The following is a 15,202-nucleotide window of genomic DNA, read 5'->3' on the forward strand; positions in this document are numbered from 1 at the left end:
AAGGATGGAGAAAATGTAAACAGAAAGTGAACTGGCCCAAAGATGTCTGAAATGTCCTGCCCCTGTTCTCTAGGTTTCAATAGGTTTCAAAAATCTCTGAGCTGAATCTTGGCTCTTGGCTGTCTGTTTTGCTTTCATAAGTTATCTACCAAATTACAGTGGCTGAATTCCTAATTTTCACCAGCTCCCATCATCACTGACTATTGGCCATGTTGGCTGGGGCTGATGGGAGCTGGGGTCCCCATCCCTGACTAAAATGAGGGTGAGCTGTGTAGGTCAACTTGAGCTCCTTGGAAGAAGGGTGGGATATAATCAAATAAAATTGTGTCAGATCAATCCAATGGGTTTTAAAGATGGTGTCTGACTTGGCTTCAAGTGGATGCAATGGATGTCAGGGTTCGCACCAAGTAACATTAGTATGAGAAGGAAACATGAGTTCATATCTGGTATTCTGTAAGCTGTAGAAAATGTTGGTCTTGGATTGAGCAACTTGTGCCACCCTGAAAATGTTGTGCTGTAAACTATAGCTGATTCCCATACAGAAATAAAATAAAATGGGTATCCATTTGGTAGCTGTCAGATCTCTTCCTGCAGTGCCCTCTGGCAAAGGTGGAAAAACTGTTTTAAATCTTCAGCCACTAGGTTTTTTTGTCTTGGGAGCCCATGCCAGACCTTTAGGCACCAGGTCTGCTTGGCACCGTGTGAAGCTGTCAAATTTCGAAGCCCCAAGAAGCATCAAATTTATTAGGAGCCAGTGCCGATGTCATAGGTCTATTCAGAATATTAGATGGGGGAAGAGTTTGGGGATTGTCATTTGGTGGATCTGTTCATACATTAAACATCCTGTGTGATGTAGTGGTTGGACTAGGAATGGGGAGATCTAGAGTCAAATCCCTACTTGGCTGTGAAGTTTAATGAATGACCTTTAAAATGAGATAAATAAATTATGGGGGCAAAAAGTTCAGATATCTATGAGATGTCAGAAAGTTTTCATAAAGACAGTGCCCGACATCTGGAAAATGGCAAGTCCTGCTATTAGCAGGGTCATCAGTATATCAGTTTAATACAGTCCTGTTTGAAAATGTGAGCAGAACTCTCTGACAAAAGCAAGTGGGGCTTATCGCAAGGCTTAACCATGGCCTTTGTGAGCAGGAATCCCTTTTCTCTACTTGTAACGTCAGGGGTAGGCAACCTTTTTGGACCCATGGGCACATCTGGCAATTCGAGAAACTGTCCTGGGCACCACCACACAATGGCTGCCACAGGAAGCATGGCTAATTACAAAGGACAAGTAACCTGCCAAAAAGACTGAGTATAAGGCAGAGGTGGGGTCAGATCCCCAACACACTAAGCAACTCCTTTGAACCCACACCTGGTAAGAAAATGTGTTAATCCTTTTTTTGTTTTGTTTTTAAGAAGAAGAAGTGGTCGGGCACCTTGGAGGGTGGCACGAAAGGTGTTTGGGTTGCGTACCCCTGTGTTACATCCAGCGCTCATGCTGCTATGCAGTTTTGTTACAGCCTTTTCCAGGCTCCTACTTCATCTTCTCCCAAAGCTGTATTGAGCTGTCTTCTCCTACCTTGCTGTGAAGAGTTTATGACACTGGGTGGGTTCACAATTTCCAAACTGTGCATTGGGAGACACTAGTGTGTCACAAGAGCATGGCTGCTGTGCTGAGCTACCAGAAATAAATTTGTCAAAGGCTCTGGTAAACCCAAAGTTCCCGCTCACAGGGGCTCCTGCCTTCCTCCTAACTTTGGAGTTTTGAGGAAGAGGATCATCCTGTAGCTGCACGCTTCTGAGACCCTCAGAAACCTTGAGTAGTTGCAGGGATAATCCTTCTACCCTCCCCAGTTTTCTGGAGGTTGTTTTGGCTGTTGCCTTCTCGTGGAGTTCAGAAGCACAGGATCAAACAAACAAGCCCTCACTACCTTTCTAGTTCTGGAACCTGGAAGGTGGCAGAAGTTTGTTCGGCCACTGAAATTCTGAGGCACTCTTAAGGGCCTCAGAGATGCAGGGCCAAAACAGCAAGGCCCATCCTTCCCTTCTGGAACCGGAGAGAAGAACTGGGGCTTGTTCTGCTGCTGTGCTTCAAACCCCAGCCTTCCTCTTTAGTGTGGAACTGGAGCGCTTGGGATTCATCTCTACAGTTGAGCTGGGCTTTGGATGCCCATCAGAGTGTGCTGAGATGGTGCAGGCAGTCCTAGGGAGGGAAGCCCAGGCGTTTTTCCTGACCTTGCAGTCCATTTTAGAGGTGTAGTGTGAAGTCAAAGGCAAGACTCTAAACCTTGGGGAGTGGCAAGGTCCTGGTGACCACATATCTTTGGTTGGCCATCAAGACCGACCAAAATTGGTTGACCCCTGTTATCACCGTAATGGAAAGGTGCCCTTTTTGTATGTGAGGTTTTCTATTTGGGAAATTGTACTCTGCTCCTTTCTGCTGTGTTTGACTCACATTCATTTTTCATTATTAAAATGGTACTGATGCATCTCGTTTTGAGTGCTCGGTTAATTTGTCACAGAAGATAACTGACTCTGCTAGCCATAAAATTTGTTTTATTGCCGATACATTTAAACACTTCTGATTAACTTTTATTGGGGTCATTTTATTAAATGTAATGCCTGTGAATACCATGCTGACTAAAGAATTAGCTGTTTCTGATTTCTGCGGGCATATTAAATGCTTATCTAGGGGCATGATTCTAGGGATCCCCAATTTTGAAACCATATATAAGTGTTGGGGTGGGGATGTACTATACGCTAGTGAAGTAAAAGTACTATGTCAAAAAGATGCTCTAGTGAGGGGCTAACAAAGACCTTTTAAGGCCCTGTGGTGGGTTATAGGTGTACAAATATAAGAATAAATAATAAATGGTGGTCATGGATTGCAGCCAGTATTGTAATTTAGGGCCATGTGTGCATTGGAGAAACCCAAATTCTTCCCAGGGAGCAGGGGGGCAGAGAAGGGATGCCAAGCTATTTAGCTTAGAAGACGCTGTAGGTACAAGAGCAGCTAAGCACTTCAGAAGTTAGAAAAGGCTTCTCAAGTATTTGAGGGGTAACATTTCAGGAATTAAACCTCAGCTGGAATGAGACTTATAAAATTGTGTTCCATTTGAAGTTAAGGAGGCCCCAGGGCTTTGTCTGTGTTATGCTGGGTCCTTCACTTTTCAATCATCCCCCCCCCCCCGCGATACCCACACTCTGTGTCACTATGAGAACTGCCACATCAGGAACAGGATGTTGGGTGTATCTCCTCACCACTAAGGCTGTACCCCAGTTGGGCGGGGGGGAATGCTGCTTAGCCTGGTAAAAATAGAAGAACTTGTAAGGAAAATGTGCAGCCTTCTCCCCCAAAATACTTCACCTATGTTTACCCTCTCCCCAAAAGTTTTTTTGGTGATATGCCCTTCCCCAGTGCCCCATGCAGTGGTGAGTTGGGGAAGGCATTTTGCCTTCCCCAACTCACAACTCCCATCCTGTAAAACTTCCCATAAAATAAGTTAATGAACACTCAGTTTTTGATCCTCACATTTGGGGTTGGGACTTGGGAAATAACACTGCCAAAGATTTGGGCAGGTGGGGGTTGGGATCCTTGGCTCATTCTGTGAATCATCTGACTCTGTAAGCACATTTTCTCAGCTTGTTGGAACACTGTTTGCCTAGATTGATCCAGAGCTGGTGGAGGGATGCTTCCGCTTGCAGTAGGAAGTTAGACCAGATGATGGCCTTGTGGCCCCTTTTCACTCTGGCAGGGATCCAAAGAGCCATATGTGGCAATGCACGGAGGCTCTTAGAAGCACACCCTACTCTCCTACAGCCCCCCCATAGCTGCTTCTGAGGATTGGGGGATCTTTCATGTCAACATCCAACATCGCACAAAGCACCGCAGCCAGACTGCGCAACAGCCGTGGGTGCTTCAGATAACAAGACTCTGGATCCCAGCCACATATCCTATGTAAATGAAATACAGTTATATTTATCTTACCTGTAATATATTATGCCTCTAATATTTGGAAGAAATTCAAGACCTTTTGGCACAGGGGAAAGTGCATTGAACTGGGATAAATAGTGAGTGATAAGGAAATGTGATTAGTAGTTGCCTTGGCAAGTGTACAGGCAAAGAAGCAGGATGCCTGAAGCCTTGCCATTCTCACTCTGATTTGAGCCTTTACCATTCATTGCCTTACCTGTTCTAAGCTGTATTTTGCTACCATGAGGGCTAGAAACCTTATTTCAAAGTAAATTCTCGAGGTGTGAAAATCTGTGCTAGATACCATATTTTGTTTTTTCTTGCGAGCTTTGATTGACTGTGTGTCTGGGGGTAGCAGCTGATAATATGTTTGCACATTTAAAACAGTGTACACAGATTCAAGTCAATTGTCCCTCTTACAGCTCACTGAAAAGGTTTAGAATAATATTTGTCAAGGTCAAACCTGTTTACTTTGCTCCTGTTTTGAGAAGGTGGACAAGCTCAGGAACGATAAACCCCAAACACAGTTCTTTTCACATGGAGAGGTTTTAACAGTGAAGAGAATGAACTGAAAAGGGGTGTATGTGTTTCATTTTGCACTAGATTGGAACTAAACTTTTCCTTAGCCCCAAATAATTTGATATGCAGAGATTTTCGTGACTGCATTTTGGTGCTCTTGACGGGGAATTTATTAACCTAATGTAGACTCCAAAGTCTTATATTCTGCACCCACAATGGCAACTTTCAACTAGTATCCCCATTTCTCCCATAATGATGCATTGAAATGAATAATTGAAATCTGCCCTTTGATATGAAGAGTTCTTCATATTAGAGGTTAAGTATTTGGGGGGCAATTTGCTTCAATAACTTAGAAGTGTTTGTCAGCTTCTTGTAAATCAGGGCTGGTCAACATGCAGGCTGTGTGCAGCCCCTGACCTTATCTGTGCCTTCGTGGCAGCAAAAAAAGGGTAAATTTTACTTTAAAACCAGGCTTGTTTTTAAGCAAAATGGTGCGATTTTGCTTGAAAATAAGGCACGCTGTCCCCGTGTACTTTGTTTTAAAGTAAAGTCTCTCTTGCTACTGCACCTCCACATTTCAGTGGCAAAATAAGTGGTGATGCAGAATCAGTTCCTGGGAGAGGTGTGGCCACTGCTAAATTGCAGGGAGGGGCAGAATTGGCCTCCAGACCCACAGAAGTTGCTCACCCCCCTTGTAAATGTTTTTTTGAGGGAGGGATAGATGAGTTTGTTGGTCAATGGTCTTCAGCTGGCGAAACCCAAATGCAGAGGGAATAAAACCTGAATTAAGGGGATGGGCCCACAATTAGATTCCATTTCCAGGTGGTTAGTGTATTGTTTTTGTAGGAATGTGAGCAGAAGCTCAGCTGTCCAGACTGCTTGATATAGGAGCTGTACAGGTGGAAACGAAGGTAACTAGCGATAAATCAGTAGAACCAGATGGCATTGATCCAAGTTAATAAGGAACAAAAGAAGTAAAAGTAGCTGAATTGCTAACAATGTGTAATTTATTACTGAGAGAACCAGTGTGCCAGAGCACTGAAAAATGGTAGCTTGTATTGTAATCTCTTGAGGAGAAATGTGCTAAGAAAAATAGGCTGGTAACCCTTAATTTGACTTGAGGGAAAACACAGATAATTTTACAAAACCAAAATAGATTCATGTATTTTATTTGTGTGTGTGTGTGTGTGTGTGTGTGTTTGTGTGTATAGCGTACAAGAGTAAGCTGGTGATTTTTTTTTTTAGAGATCCCATTTGAGGTTTTAAAAAGGATTTGAAAATTATAGCATTCTGAAACATGACAGGATTTTACAAAACAAGTTTACAGTTTGGTCACATTACCAACAAGTGGATCATTGGAACCACTGATTGACTACTTTATGCTAGGAGCTAAGAATTTATGTTCTTCTTGGCATAGATCTAAAAAAAAAAAAGGCAAATGGAAAAGTAACATTAAAAATAAAGTAACTCTTTAAAACTGATGTCTTTTAAAGCTCACATATACACTTCACCCCAGTAGAAAACATTACAAAGGAGGGGGACCCTGGACAATATTCTCCCTGTCTGACTTTAACAAATTTAACTTCCATACACATTTTCTCTTGGGGTTGTGATACTCTGAGCTTCCTTATACTACAGACAAAACTGGTTTAATAGTTATTCCCTTTACGCAGGCAATCCTGAAAACTGTAGTTCTGTGAAGGGCATACTCAGAATCTCTAACAGAGAATTCTTGGCATCTAAACTAAGCCATGACAGTTAAAATGGCGTATAAACAATATAACTTTTCTGTGTTGACAGGGCCCGTGTCCATGGGCAAAATGGATAACTTCTGCATTATTGAATTCATTGTAGAATTGTGGATCACAGAGGGGCAGTTCACATACTCCTCAAGCCAACAATCCTCCATATATAATGAGGCAGTGGGCTTGTGACTTCCCACCCACCGTACACATAGTCAAGTGTGAGATGGGGTATGCAGTCCAATTCCTTCAACTGTGCCCTCTTTTTTGGAGGTGGAACTTTGTGGGAATCTAACACAGAGAAGAATATCAATGGCCCATGTCACATGTGAGGTGTGTGTAAGCAGCTTGCAGTCCTGATGTCCTTTGCATTTAGGGGGTCACTGTTATGATGGGCGTATATACTTGTCTCAGTACTTTTCCAGATGTGGAATTCACCAGCTAAAATTTGAATAGTACTTGTTATGAAACTTTTGGAACTGTTTTAAAGCTTGTTGGTGTGTTCTACACTCAGTTTTAGATTGATCCCATTTTCTGCAGTCCCATTCTGAAGTTGTTAGTGTGTGTGTGTGTGTGTGTAGTGCCATCAGTTTACACTTATCTTACAGAGTAAGATAACAAGATAGATCTCTCCCCTGAGGAGTTTACAATCCAAGTTTCAACTGGGAGTGTGTTGGAGTGGGGACAAAGGAGGAGAGGGAGAGACGGGATTAACAGGAGATGCATATGTGCAAATGCACTTACATGTATGTAGGGGTTTAGTTGAGTTTATGGCTAAGGATTTAAGCCATTGGGTTGTGTCCAGTTAGCTCCTCCCACTGACAGAATGGCTTCCATTAGCAGAATGGGGACTGGGGCAAGTCCCACCTGCAGCCCCTCCAGAGCAGTTTTTGGAGTTGCACGAGGTGCAGGGGGTTGCATGAGGGGGGAAAGCAGGGGATAGTCCTACTGCATGAGCGCAAGTCTGCTTGTATGATGTTGGGTATTTCCCAATGGCTCCATGGAGGACGTAGGGGAGATTTGTGCTGAAGTTTGAAGGGGGAGGTTTAGAGCTGTTCATGGAGAGAGTTCCATGCCTAAGGAGATGTGACAGAGCCATTTCAGTGGGAGCAAGAGACCTTCATGTGGCAGAGTTGGAGAAGTGACCTTGCCAGCTGTGTGTACACAGCTCCATGGCTTAGGTCCTTAAGGGCCACTCGCCTTCATATGCATCTACATTAAGATCTTCAGTGGAAGGCCTCCTGTGAGTGCCAATCTGAGGTAAGGCAGGTGGGCTATCAGAGAGAAGGCTTTCTCCCCGCCAATGCTTGAGTTTTGGAACATGCTCTCCAGAGAGCTTTACCGGGCATCTTTTTTTATTGTTCTTTGATGCCAGGCCAAGACCTTTTGATTTCCCCAAGCATTTTAGATGCAGTTTTAATCATGGGGCTTTTGTGCTCCTGTGCCTTTTAGTTGATTGTGTTTTGTTTGTATTTACATTTTAATTCTCTTATTGTTACTTGTAAACAACCCTGGCAAATGATTGAATGGTGATATAAAAATATGTATAGTAAATAAATTAAAACACATGATGCTTGCCTGCCCTGTTTTCCTGGTTCCTCTTTATTTCCATCTGCTATTTTGCGTTAAAGGTAAAACTGATGCTTTTCTGTACTCTCATGTTAGCAGTTGTCTCTGCCAAAGAGATGCAAATACAGATGTTAAGTCAGTAGGGGAGGTGGCAGGGGAGCTGAGTTGCCCGATCAGTTTCAAAGCTAAGGAATGCCGCACCATTTTGGGCTGCGCTCATGGGAACTGTGCTCTTTAAGGGACAGTGCATCGATCCTGTTCTGTAGCATTGCATAGCTGTTTAAAAGCAGCACGCACCTTCTGAAATAAGATGGTTTCCAGAACTACTTGACAGAGAAAACTAGCAACATATCCCTAACAAAGTGTAACCATTCCTAGATCAGGGCTGCAACACAGACCTACACATCCCTAATTCCTCTTTCTTGCCTTTCCATGTGCCTGCTTTTCTCAGAGATGGTCCAGAACCAGTGTTTAAGGCTGCAATTCTGTGAACTCAGTGGATCTGACTTCTGAGTAGACCTGTATGGGATTGCACTCCCCCACCCCAGAAAACAGGCATATACTTATACCACAGACATAGTATGCTCAACACATAATTGTATGTAAACACACATGTTGACCTTTGTATAAACAATAAATCTCCTTTATACCAGCAACACCCCTACTACAGTTTATTTCTTGCTATTGGGTTTTCTTCCACTTTTGATAGACTAGTCTGTCAAAGTTCGCTCCCTTTTCATTAAACCAGTAAGAAAATAGCCTGTATGTTTAAAATATCCCCCATTGTCAGCACTGTCTAAGATAGCCTTCCCCAACCTGGTGTCCTCCAGATATTTTGGGCTACAACTCCCATTGTCCCTAACCATTGTTCATGGTGCCTGGAGCTGAAGGAAATTGTAGTCCAAAACTTTTGGAGGGTACCAGGTTGAGGAAGACTGATCTAAGTGGTTGAGAGTATGGGTAGATGGAATATTTTATATCCTATATGTGTTTTTAAACTTACTGGTTTCCATTCCACCAGTGGAGTCATCTTTTACAGCAGTTTAAAAATACAAGTGTGTTTCCTTCTTCTGCTGATCTTTGCTTATTTTAAAATTTTAATTCACAACGTTAATGATGGGAGCATTTATTTTATTTTCATGTTTTTGCATTATCCAGTTTTTGAAAACGGTGCATTAGACCTAACATTCGAAGTTTTTAACACATGACTAAATAGATTCGAATGCGATGTGTAGTAAGTGGGAAAAAAATTGCATTTGTCTGTGTTAATATAACAGAATTGGTTGTTGATATAATACAAGGCAACTTGTCCCCTTCTGAAATTAAATTGAATGTCTACATAGAAAAACAAAACATAAGATGAAGAGGCTTGTTAACGTATTTCATCTGTAAGTGCATAGTTGCCTGTTTTGATTGGGAAGCACTTTAGATTGAGGAATGTGTTCTTGTTCTTATTCTTGTCCTTATTCTTCAGAATTGTGAACGAATCTTACAGCTGTAGAGCAGAAAAATTAAATATACTAGCAGCTGTGAACCTTGAGCTTATGACATGTTTCACCAGATGTTTAATTTTGCTTTAGGTAGCATCCTGGTTTGTTACTCAGGTTAAATGATGTGGGTGGGCAGGGGTTAGAATTTAGGGTATACTGATGCTTTCATATAAATAAAAATATACCCTTTTATAGCATCGGAGACACTCTTTAAGATTTTACCGTGTTTAACATTTCATAAACAAGTTACATTGTCGGTGTTCCTTAAACCCCTAAAAAATGCTGTTCAGAGGCATGGCTATGCAAGGAAATTTAGTTGTATCCTGCAAATAACATGATTGTGCTAAAATTAACTGCTCATAAAAGAAGCTGAAGACTTAATCTGTAATTTTATTATGAAACATTTTCCTCTCTAGCAGTGATAATGCTACAGGTGCCGTTTTGAAGTCCTTACTTGGAAAATGTCACCAGTCCTTTTCTTATGATGTTGGGAAAACTGCTCAGCTTGAAACCATGCTGTACACATTCAAGATACCTGTTTCTATAAGGGCTTTTTCTCTTTCATGGTACTGTCATATTCATTATAAGTGTGTTCCGTTCTTTTTGAATATTTTACTCAACAGTCTAGAATGGGAACCAGCCTCGTAGTGGTTCGGGACTTGCAGAGGGAAGGGAGCTTTCCTTTCCCACTTTCCTGGAACCTCTTCCACTCTGCTGTATAGTTTGAAAAGACCCAGAGTTGGCACCGAGCAGCTCCCAAGCCTGGAGCACTTCATTGCTATATAGCAACTGGCCCAAGGTGGGTGGACTTTTGGAAAGTGGAAAAGGGAAAAAAAAATCATGTTTAATCTGCATATCTTTGGCCATAATCTAGTATTCCAATAGACTTCTCACTTTGGCAGCACATTTACTAGAATTGGAATGATACAGAGAAGATGAGCACAGTGCCTGTGCAAGGATGATATGCAAATTTAAGGATCATTCTTTATTTTTGGGAAATTGGTCATATCTCAGTGGTAGAGCACATGCTTTCAATGCAGAAGTGTCCAGGTTCAGCCCCATCATCTCCAGGTAGGGCCGGGAAAGACTCCAGTCTGAAATCCTGGAGAGCTGCTGCCAGCCAGTGCTGACAGTACTGAGCTAGATGGATCAGTGGTCTGACTCAGGATAAGGCAGCTTTCCGGGTTCCTGTGATTTCTTACTGTTGCGAGCCAGTCGTCCTTCAAATCTTCTGCCCCAGTCATGGTGATGCCATTTTGGTGGTGAGCCATCTCTTAAGCATGAACAATGAGTTTCCTTTCTTTCATGCTTTGTCATCTGTTGGGTAAAAGAGTAATTGAATAAAAACAATTTGCATTACACTAGTGTAGTTCAATCTGCCCCCCACCCCCTGTCAACTTTGTAAACAGCCATTACTTCACACAGTTTCCTAAAATGCCTGTATTTCCCTCTATCCTATGGGCACATTTTATAAATTCAGCATGCTTTCTGTAATAACCTTTCTGAGACTGCATATACATTACAGGCACACAGTGTTTTCGTGAGCTTGCAGTGAGAAAGGAAAGGAAGAAACGTATGTGCATGCATGCATGATAGGTAAATGGTGTGTGTGCATGTATGGGTGGTAGGGATGGCGGAGAATTCCTCCACAGACCCCAGTGAGGCCGGATTCAAAAGAATCCGGCCTCCGGAGTCCGTGGAGGAACGGAGCACTTACCTCCGCCTCCCTGAGGAATCCTTTCCGTCCAGATCTTCCTTGCCTCCAGCTCCATAGCACCAGCGATACGGCTGCCATTGCCATACCACTGGCCAAGGCTGAGTGACTCCAGACACAAATGGCGTCCGCTATGCCATTTGCAGCCGTAAAGGTCTTAGATTAAGCTAAATTCAGCCGTAAATGGCTGCATCTGCATTTAGCTTAACCTAGGACCTTTACTGCCACAAATGGCATAGTGGACGCCATTTCTGTCCGAAGTAACTCGGCCTCAGCCAGCGATATGGCAATGGCAGCAATATCGGTGGCGCTACGGAGCTGGCCGGTGGCTCTGCAGAATTGCTGCGAAACGGAGCTGGCCAGCAAGGATTCCGGGGGGAGGGACGGATCGTCTCCCCCCTGCAGACACCCCCCCCCCCCGGAACAGCAGGTGGGTGTTTTGCACATCCCTAATTGGGTGGTGATGTGGGATGGTAGGAGGAAAAAGGGATAGGAAGCATGAGTTGGCTGGCAGAAAAGGGAATGAGGAGAGTTTGCCTTCTGTGAAATAGGTTTCTGTTGGTGCAGAAAACTGTGAGTTCACAGGTATTGTTTTATGCATTGGGGCTCAGAACCGACCTTTGCCTCGCACCCAAAAAACTTGTCTTTTGGGCAGGTTATTTGTCCTTTGTTGCTAGCCACATCTCCCACAGCAGCCATTTTGTGGTGGTGCCCAGGATAATTCGCCACATGTGCCCACAGGTCTAAAACACTGGAGACCCCTGCACTGTAGACTAACTTCTGCAGACATGCGCGCACACACGCACCAGTTTTGTTTCTCTTTGTTTCATTTATGAGGGTCCTGTGGGTCCTGTGAGGCCCAAATAGAATTGCAGATAGGCATTTGGCTGTTGAAAATGGAGTGGTGACTTGTTTGCTGGCTTGGCATTTCTTTTCTTCTCAAAGTTCCCAGGTGACTGACAACTGTGTCTGGGCATGCAATAATCACTTCTTAATTCTTATCTGGACGTCTATTCTGGAAAGAAAAAGCCAAACAAATCACTGCAGTTTCATATCCTTGCAGCATTTGAGTTGTCAACTGGGTCAATCAGCAATCTAATTTTTACATATTGGGCTGGTTCGCATGACACGACAGCCCACCATGGGTTATTTAACCCACGGTGAGGCTGCACTGCATGCAGGGCACATGCAGCCACCATTTTGCGTATCCAGCCCCTGCTTGGGGGTTGTTGTGTCGTGCAAATCATGAATGGACCATGGTTATGTAAGGGTTGTTTAACTCTTCCATAAAGAAAACAGCAAGAGGGGAAGACATATATGTGTCACAAAACAAAAGAGAAAAACATTCCCAGGTGCCTGATTTTTATTAAAAAAAAAAATTAGGCAGAACAAAAATATTTTTTCAGGCACTTGAGAATGTTTTTCTCTTTTGTTTTGTAAATCTTGCATAACCCGCTCTTGCTGGGTTCACATGACATGACAACCCCCAAATTGGGGGTGGATATGCAACATGGCACCTGTAGACCATGTCGTCTGAACCAGGTTATTCTGTGTTTATTAGTAAGGTACTGATAGTTGTTGTTTTTAATATTAAAAGAGCACTGAGCTAAGGGGCGTTGCAGTGACTGTGTTTTAGTAAAAGGATGTTACACAGCATTAATGATCACAGTATTAATGATCAAAGGTGAGTTGGCAGAATGTGGCAAAACAAGCACTTTTGTCAATATTTGGCAGATTAGATCGAGGCAGATAAATCGTGCTATGCAAAGACATGTGCTGAAATTGTGTGTTTTTACTGGATAGAATTTTTGATGGCTGTTGGAATGTATCCAGTGGAATATGTGCAATCAGCACTTCAGGTGCTACAGGTCAGTTGCCATTCCTTAAACACTGTTGAACTGCAACTTGGTATCTGGCAGATGATTTTTATATACTCTGAGGACTTTACACTATTTAAGCTCTTGTCTTAAAAAAAGCAGTATATAATACAGTTAGGATTTTCATTGTTAGGGAAGTTAACAGCAGAAATGACATGGGGTCTCTTTATTTGGTCCCAGTTTGGTTATTTGCCCCACTGCAGTTGTGCATGCCTTGCCCTGATGTCGCATTTGCGATCCATGGCTTTTTTTTAAAAGCCGCTAGTCTGTCATCTTGAAAGACACTGCATCTCACTGGAAGAAAGAGAACACGAGTTTGCACACCAGTCCTAGGTGTCCTTTAAAAGTAAAACTGTGATTTCAAGTTTGAAAAAAAAGCTTGTTCATTTTAATAAAATCTGATCTGTTTTTTTCAAAAGCTGAAGTGGTTATTTATTGGGGGGAGGGGCTGTTAACAATGAATAATAACCCAGTTGACCTCTTCAAGGTTCTCTGCAATTAAAAATGAGCAAAATCCAGCCAGAGGTCTGAACTATTACATCCCACTGATTTCAGAGGGAGACTTAAAGCACATATTTAGCACTGTCCCATTGATATCAAAAGGTCTCAAAGTGTTCTAACTTTTGCTGGATTATGCTCTGGCACATGATTAAATCTATGAAGTGGAAGATTTTGAGAAAATTAACATATGAGATACTTAAATATGCTAAGTTTCTCTGTTCTTTGAGAAACTGAAGACCACAGATTAACAGCAGCAAATCCATGTTTTATTACCAAATGTACACTTTGGAAGCTGGGGCCAGTCTCTTTTCACTGACAACTAGGGATCTTTGAGGATTTCATTCGGTTTGCATTTTGAAGTGAACTGATCCGTTCCGCATCTCCCAAACAAATATGCGGTTTGGAACGTGGTATTCTTTGGATTTCACACTCCTCTGAATTTTGTGATGCAGCTCTTGGCTGAAAAAAAACCCCAAAATGTGTATAAAATGTGTGTTTTAGGATAAAATCCATACTTTGAAAGAAAATACAATTAGCAGTACGTATTTCATGACAATGTTCAAATATACCTATTTTGATGTGAATTTTCACACAAATGTTTTAAAAATCATAGATTAATGTGAAAATGGGACTTTTTCAAATAAAAATGTCTTATGAATTAACACATGCAAAACTGTCACGGACCAGAAACAGATATCCATCCATTTTTACTGGAACTGTTCATCTTTACATAGGGTTATACACACTATTGACATATTCATACCTTTATAGTACGAAAAAAAAGTATTACTGGTCCCTCTTAATAACATGTGAAAGGGACTCTGATTTTATCACTGGTGGCTGATGTTTTCTTATTGGTTTATGGCTGGCTTATCGCTAGAAAGGGTCAAAGTAGAGAATAATAAGCTAAATTATCAAATTCAGTGCATAATAATGGTATAAGAAGTTCAGGAGGAAGAAAATGGAGTGGAGCTGCACTGGGCTGGGAAACACCTCAAAGCTCATTCCAAAATGAAGGTGGGCTACCCTTCTCCTGAGCTTAAAACTCTGGTAGGAGTGGTGCTTTAGAGACAATCGGAGTGCCTCCAAAGCTCAATGCAACAGTAGAGACAAGACCCCACTGTTCCAAGGTAGCAACACATTTTTTTGGCTAATTACCAAGGCCTGCCAAAATTGGTGGACTCCTGCCAAGCTGGTTACAGTACTTCAACATTAGCTAGGAAGCTGAAATTTTGTGCCTGGTATGCACAAGTTACTAGCCCACAAAACTGTTTCCTAGCCTGCCTGCCTGCACAAACCTATATTAATCATCTGTGGCATACTGACTGGCTAAACTAAAAAGCCCAGGAAACCAGCTTTGTAAAATATTCCTAGCTTGGAGGCTTTAAATTAGTCTTATTGAACTCAGTAGGGCTTACGTCTGAGTAGACATGCACAGAATTGCACTGTAAGGCATTTAAACTTCCGAGGTTGCAATTTTGTGTATGCTTCCCTGGGAGTAAACTCCCCTAAATGGAATCTCATTTCTGGACAAGCATGTATATGATTGCTCTGTTAATTTGATGTTATAATTAATACATTTCATGTTGTTTAAACAGTTAAATGAGTTTAGGTATGATGAGCCAGTGTGGTGTAGTAGTTAGAGGACTTGAGAGATCTGGGTTCAAGTTCCCACTTAGCCATGAAGCTCACTGGTGACTTTGGGCCAGTCAGTGGTTCTCAGCCTAACCTACCTCACAGGGTTGTTGTGAGAATAAAAAGGCAGGATATAAATATAATAAGACATTAAATAAGAAATTAAATAATGTGTATGTTTC

The 15,202-nt window shown here is 42.2% G+C and overlaps 1 protein-coding gene and 1 non-coding gene across 2 annotated transcripts in view; both read left to right on the plus strand.

Moving 5' to 3' along the window:
• Positions 1 to 15,202, plus strand: part of EIF3H (eukaryotic translation initiation factor 3 subunit H) — an 89,089-nt gene that overhangs the window by 43,924 nt on the left and 29,963 nt on the right. The window lies entirely within an intron of this gene.
• On the plus strand, positions 10,180 to 10,286 carry LOC146346666 (U6 spliceosomal RNA). Its single transcript, XR_014791864.1, has one exon. It is a non-coding gene; the product is annotated as a U6 spliceosomal RNA (small nuclear RNA).

Source organism: Heloderma suspectum, chromosome 4, assembly GCF_057233095.1.
Source record: "Heloderma suspectum isolate Gila_16-S chromosome 4, 16-S_ref, whole genome shotgun sequence".
NCBI lineage: Eukaryota > Metazoa > Chordata > Lepidosauria > Squamata > Helodermatidae > Heloderma > Heloderma suspectum.